The sequence below is a fragment of the Pantherophis guttatus genome, chromosome 5, assembly GCF_059756535.1.
Source record: "Pantherophis guttatus breed Tessera chromosome 5, ASM5975653v1, whole genome shotgun sequence".
NCBI classification, from domain to species: Eukaryota; Metazoa; Chordata; class Lepidosauria; order Squamata; family Colubridae; genus Pantherophis; species Pantherophis guttatus.
In genome coordinates, this window is record NC_142067.1 from 95914174 (window position 1) to 95921535 (window position 7362).

The following is a 7362-nucleotide window of genomic DNA, read 5'->3' on the forward strand; positions in this document are numbered from 1 at the left end:
CCACGCTGGAAGAAAATAATTTAGATTGAAAAGAGTCTTGAGAGTTTGAAATTCTTCAGGGGTTTATTTGTTGCCCAAGACAGGTTATATCACAAGATCAATATGTATATTGTGGAGCATCTGATCAGTCTGAGTTAGAGTGCCTACTGGCCTCAGTTGTAAGAAACAGTAAAATACTGGGGAAGGTGAGAATTTCATAGTGTATGGCCTTTAGTAGTCAGAATTACAAGGTAGACCAGACCAGACAGCCAATTCCATTGGAACACAAGAAATAATTTTCATCATAATAACAGTATATTGCCAAGTCTCTTTACGTTTTACCTTCTCTCTCCAATGCCCCTTTTCATCAAAGAGGAGTCAGACCAAGTCTCGTTGCCCAGGGCTGAAGTGATGCTTCTGATCTTGTTTCTGTAACAGCTTCTGAATGTTCAGAATACAGAAGCTGCTGTACAGGATTAAAGCTCCTGACACTGAAGTGGAAGGAAAGAAAAGTAATCCCATGAGATGCAGGAAGCAACTGGAATAGCCAACGATTATTCTATAACATGGCTGCACCTGATAAGCTGATAAGCTTGACGGAGTCCAAGAAGAGGGGGAGTTTCCAGACATGCCAGGCCAGAAAGTTGATGTGGTAGTAAAACATGTCTCTCTGCATGTGTTTTTGTGTGTTGAGTCCATTATCACTCTGTGATTTTGGGTTGGCCTGCCTCACAGAATCTATTTCCTCTTCTCAATGTTTTATATTTGTATATTTGTATATTGTATTTATAAATTTATTTAATATACAAAATAATTTATATTAAGTCAGACAAACCAGAAGAGGAAAAATAAAACAAAACTACAGGGTGGAGCTGATTACCAAATTGAAATAATATTCAAATCCAAACTGTAATGAAAGAATGGTCATTATAGTCAGCCAAATAGTTTGCACAAATCTAAGGCAGGATCCTCTTCAGGTCCAGCTAACCACCTCATAAATGTGTCATAACAGGGGAGAAGTGGACATGTGGTGTCCCCCCCCCCTTGACTGCCTTTTTTTTTTTATCTTCCTCTCTTCACTATTCCAGTTTGGAAAAAAAGTGGTCCCTCTTGAAATAACTTCTTGAGGTTGCTCTCCCCACTTCTCCTGCCAGTCCCTAAAATGTGTGGCAAACATGATAGTAACACAGTGTGATACCAGGAAAATGTTCATAATGTCAGAGTTCTACTTAGCCCATCATCATAACCATAATCTTTTCTGATGGCACTGGAATATTCTTGTGACATATCTAATTGACCAGGCACTTTTTTATAATGTATAAAGCACAAATCTGCAATTAGATTGACTACATCACACTTTGTTTCAAGAATATTGTAACCGAAATGACAGGACTGTTTCATGTGTCACAGATTCTTCCAAATCCTGATCATTTAAATGATGCTGCAAAAAATTCAGATATGAACAAAATTTAAGAACAATAGCAACAACAGAAATCACAATCTACAATCTCATTTTACTGACCATGGAAAGTTCCAAGGCTGAGTCAACCTTGAACCAGCCAGAATCAGACTCTAGCAGTACTGCATTCTAACCACTGTGCTAACAGGATATATAAAGGATATTTGGAATTGAGCAGCAAAAGGCAGAATTTGGCACTGAATTATGTACATACAGTGAGCATGTAATAGCCAAATGTATAGATTCCTTGGTCAGCAAAAATGAGTAACAAGCAGAGGTGGTATTCAGCCGGTTTGGACCAGTTCAGGCGAACCGATAGGAGAAATGTTAACTGGTTCACCAAACCAGCGAACTGCCCCCATCCACCCGGTCGCCCGGTTGCCACTCATCCCGCCCACCCATTCGCCACTCGCCTCACCCCAGCTGCTTGCTCTGCCCACCCCTCCCACCCCTGCCCCACCCTGCCCTATATATGTTGCCTTCACCACGTGGCCCGGCTAATTGCCTTGGGACTTCTTCAGGCTGTAGTTTTCAGTAATTTTCGGCACAAGAAGCCTGCAGCCACAACCTCTTTTTCAGCAGGAGAAGCCTCTAGCTGCCGCTGCCGGCTCAGTTCTGGCTGCCTTACAATTTCTAGTGTACCCTAATACAATTACCGAGTTTAAGTGATCTTGGCATGGTGGCAATTTCATTGTCCACTGCATGCCTATATGCCATTGTGTGTGCTGCTACCTCTTCCCTGTCCTTCTTACACATGCTATTCATGGGTGAAGCCATTGGAGACAATTAATTTATTTCACTAGTCTTAACCTTCAGGTGTTTCTGGAATTTTATTTAGCTTATCCCTTATACTTTTAAGTAGTTTTTCAATGGGTTAATGGAGTAAATTGACAGGTATGTATGCTACCTTTTTATATAGAAAGAAACAAATAAGTAAATATGTTGCTGTCTGAACTTGAAGGAAGCACTTAACTGTATCATAGTATTGGAAATCCTGCCATTTTGAATCGCTGCCTTCCAAAACTCAATACAACTATGCTACAACTATGATAATTGCAGAATACTGTGTCTAAGAAGGCGAGATGGATTTCAACGGAGTCAGATGGAATAAAGGTTATCTCAATAAAGAATTCCTTTGTAGTGTGGACATGTAGGATTCTATAAGGATGAAAGGCTAGAGCTCCCAAATAGCAGTTTGGATTGCTCCAGTCTGGTGTCACCTCTTGCATTGGGATAGTGGTTTGATAGTTCTTTCTGACACTATCTAACATCCAGAGGGCATCTGATCTGGTGTTCTAACACTTGTATGCAAGGGAGATATGTCTACCACATTCCATGTTTTCTCTCTGATGACTAATAAGTCACTATATTTCCCTCTTTATGAAATGTAGAACAGAACATAAAATGCCAGAGGGGTCCTAGGAAGAAGCCAATGAAAGTTAACTTGCAAAAGAATAGCCTACAGAGCTTAGCTAACAAAGCAATATTATGCCATGCTTCTTTTTATTATATCAAGAACAAAGAAACATTAAGAACAAAACATTTCCTAAGGGTAGTAAACTTGAACCCATGCCATCTCTGAATCTGAAATAACAAATAACAAGAACAGAACTTGTCCGGCAGATTGGTTAGGTAACATTTGGGGACACACCTGTACTCTGAAAATATATATCCACTCTGACTTTTTTGGGAGTTGTGTACAGCTAAGATTTAGCCAGAACATCTCACAAAACTATTATTGAAAGACTGAGTTTTCTTCTCAACTATTATTTGGATAAGACTTCAACCACTTAACTAAGAAATATCTATGAAGAACTGCCTGCATTACCTGTAAGAAGCTTCTAATTTACTATCCAGTTTTTCTGGGCTTTTTCTTTGTAAAGTATTAGACCAGTTTTTTCCCCAAGGGCTTGAGAGAAATTTATAGTGAGTCTTTACCTTTTTAAAGTACCCAAGAAAAGAGCTTCCAAAATCTATGATGATTGGATCTGCATAAGAGAAAAGCTATAGATAATTAAGTGGTGGTAGTTTTCAACTGCAAAGAAAGAAAGGAAAGAATAACAGTAAAATTAAATAAGCTAAATAATAACTGCAGGGGCCAAAATGCCAAAGTTAAATTCCTGTGAAGACTATTGTCTCAAAACCCATTAAAGTTATCTTCAGAGCTCTTCAGAATTTCCTAGTCAGAACTTCATCTTTTCTTCTTTCTTCTGCTCACTTCCTAAAAGCCTGGAGAAATGTCTTTAGTAAAGGTTACTTCTGGGATTTCTGGAGCTGGAATGCACCTAAGATGACTGCGGTGATCCCATGAGGTTAGACTGTCAGGTTTGCACTGCTGTGCCTTTCCACCTTGGAGAGGGAGTCTTTTTTCAGTTGCAGTTTGAGATACACCCAATATCTACTTGCAATTGGTTATATGGTATAGTAGTCTGAGGTAGCCTGGTTCTGATCATAGTGACTCATCCTTAGGTTTGATGCTGCTCCTATTGAAAAGACTTTAGAGCACATAACTTAGTTGATCATGAGTCAGAATCAACACCTTCTGGAATTAGGATTAATTCAAAGTCTGCAGCAGTGGTGGGTTTCACTTACCTCTGCTACTGGTTCGCTCACACGCTTTTGCGCATGCGCAGAGCATATTTGATGACATACGGGTGGGCGGAGCCTCCTCCTGCTGTTACTGGTTCGCCGAACTGGGGTGAACTGGTAGCAACCCACCACTGGTCTGCAAGCCTTGATTGCCCATATACAATTTTATAGGGAGGTATTTTTAATTTCTTTAAAGGTGATATTTTGACATCCAGGAGTGCCATGGGAAATACAGGGGCAAGTCAGCAAAGTTGATTTGTAAATTCAAACACGGTACTTCATTCTAGGCAGTCAGGAGGAATGTGGCTTCAGCCCTCTTCCCTTAGCAAACTGCAAACTTGCCAGTTATCTCCTATGCCTCTGTATGAATTCCTTTGCCTGTCCAATTTTTCTTAAACTTCTGGGCTAATGTTTCTCTTCCTTTTTTTTTTTATTTGATTTATATGCCGCCCTTCTCCGGAGACTCAGGGTGGCTTACAATGTGTTAAGCAATAGCCTTCATACTTTTGTATATTTTTACAAAGTCAGCTTATTGCCCCCACAAACTGGGTCCTCAATTTACCTACATTAGAATAATAATAATAATAATAATAATAATAATAATAATAATAATAATAATAATAATAATAATAATAATAATAATAATAATAATAATAATAATAATAATTTTATTTCTATACCGCCCTTCTCCCGAAGGACTCGGAGCGGTGTACAGCCAATTTAAAAACACAAGACACAACAATGATTAAAATTTAAAATAATTAAATAGATTTGGCTGGTTTAAAACCCCCAAAATTTAAAATACCCCAATTTAAAATCATTATGTTGATAGCCTGGCGGAACAACAGGGTCTTCAATGCGCAACGAAATACCCAGAGGTTGGAGATCTTACGTATTTCCGGGGGCAGTTCATTCCATAGGGCTGGGGCTCCCACAGAGAAGGCCCTCCCCCTGGGTGTCGCCAGCCGACATAACTTGGCCGATGGCACCCTGAGGAGACCCTCTCTGTGGGAGCCAACTGGCCGGTGGGAGGCTATTGGTGGCAGAAGTCGGTCTCGAAGATACCTGGGTCCTATGCCATGGAGCGCTTTAAAGGTGGTAACCAGCACCTTGAATCGCACCCAGAAGACCACTGGCAGCCAGTGCAGCTCGCGCAGGAGGGGTGTCACATGGGCACAACGAGTTGTGCCCATAACCACCCGCGCGGCCACATTCTGGACCAGTTGGAGCCTCCAAGTGCTCTTCAAGGGGAGCCCCATGTAGAGAGCATTACAATAGTCCAGCCGGGAGGTGACAAGGGCATGAGTGACCGTGCGCAAGGCATCCCGGTCCAGAAAGGGCTGCAACTGGCGGATCAGGCGAACCTGATAAAAGGCCCCCCTGGCCACGGCCGTCATATGCTCTTCTAAAGACAGCCGTGCATTCAGGAGGACACCCAGATTGCGAGCCCTCTCTGTGGAGGGCAAAGATTCACCCCCAATAGTCAGCGATGGCACCTGCTGACTATATCGGGACGCCGGCAGCCACAGCCACTCGGTCTTGGACGGGTTGAGTCTGAGCCTGTTCCTCCCCATCCAGACCCGCACGGCCTCCAGGCAGCGAGACATCACATCAAGGGCATCGTTGGGGTGGTCTGGGGTGGACATGTACAGCTGAGTGTCGTCAGCATACAGATGACACTTCACCCCAAAACCACGGATGATCTCACCCAGCGGCTTCACATAAATGTTGAACAGAAGGGGCGAGAGGACCGACCCTTGTGGCACTCCCCATGCGAGACACCTCGAGGTCGACCTCTGCCCCCCTGCCAACACGAACTGCGAGCGGTCGGAGAGGAAGGAGGAGAACCACCGCAGAATGGTGCCCCCTATTCCTAACCCTCTCAACCGCTGCAGCATGATACCATGGTCGATGGTATCAAAAGCCGCTGAGAGATCTAATAGGACTAGGACAGAGGAGCAACCCCTGTCCCGAGCCCTCCAGAGATCATCCACCAACATGACCAATGCCGTTTCTGTGCTGTGCCCCCGCCTGAAGCCCGACTGGCACGGGTCTAGATACATAGCTTCATCCAGGTGCCGGGGAAGTTGTCGTGCCACCACACTCTCAACAACCTTTGCCACAAAACGAAGGTTGGAGACCGGACAGTAGTTAGCTAATTCAGCCAGGTCCAGGGAGGGCTTCTTGAGGAGGGGTCTCACCACCGCCTCTTTCAAGGTGGCAGGAAAGGCACCCTCACTCAGAGAAGCAGTTATAATCCCCTGGAGCCAGCCTCGTGTAACCTCCCGGGAGGCCAGTACCAACCAGGAGGGACACAGGTCCAATAAACATGTGGCGGAACTAATCCTACCCAGAACCCTGTCCACAGAAAGGATGGAAGGCTGAGTCAACCTTGAGCCTGGCGAGATTCAAACTTACTAATTGCAGACAGCTGGAGTTAAATTACAATGCATTAGTCTGCTGAGCTATCCAGGCTTCCTTCATGACTTCCTTCAGGCTTCCTTCATGACTTTAGTTGTGTACTTCTGCTAGTTGGATTGAAATTGGGGCACGACCCCAGCTTGTATCATAGAGCGTTCTGTTTTATGATGACTGTATTTTCTTCCTTGCATCATGCACTCCATCCCCCCATGATGAAACCAGTATCACAGTAAAATTTAAATATGCAATAAAACTGGGTGTAACTTTTAGATCCTCCCTTAGCTTTATTACTGCTATTGTGAAAAACAGGGAATCTTGATATTCTGCCATGGGAGGCAGGGGCCAGCTTATATGATAGAGCATGTGCTCTCCTCCCCTCTCCTGATGAAAGTAGTATTTTTACAGTAAAATTTAAAGTACACATTAAAACTGGGTGTATCTTTTAAATCCTCGCTTAAGTTTATTGCTGCCATTATGAAAAACAAGCAGTCTTGAAGTTCTGCCATGGGAGGCAGGAAAAATTTATTGGATTTTTAAAAGGAGCTTTGGAAATTGTTACACTTAGATTCTGCAGACATTGCATATCATACCGAGGCCAACTTGCTGCAGGAGAACTCACAGCGGGACAATATCATGGCAGTTACACTAATATTGAAGAAATCGTGGAATAGAATCATTAAAGAAAGGATTCAAAAGGAGGGAGAAAATGAAATGTGAATGACAAAAATTAAAATAATTTTTAATTGTTTTAAATAATTAAATTGAATTGTTAAATTGTCCAGGAGTGAGTTGGCCATGGCAAGTTAGTTAGTTAGTTAGTTTATTTATCAACAGGTACAAGGAAACAAGTAACATAGACATGGACACATGAAAAAAAATTGGCACAAATAAAAGGATATAACTAGGCAAAACAT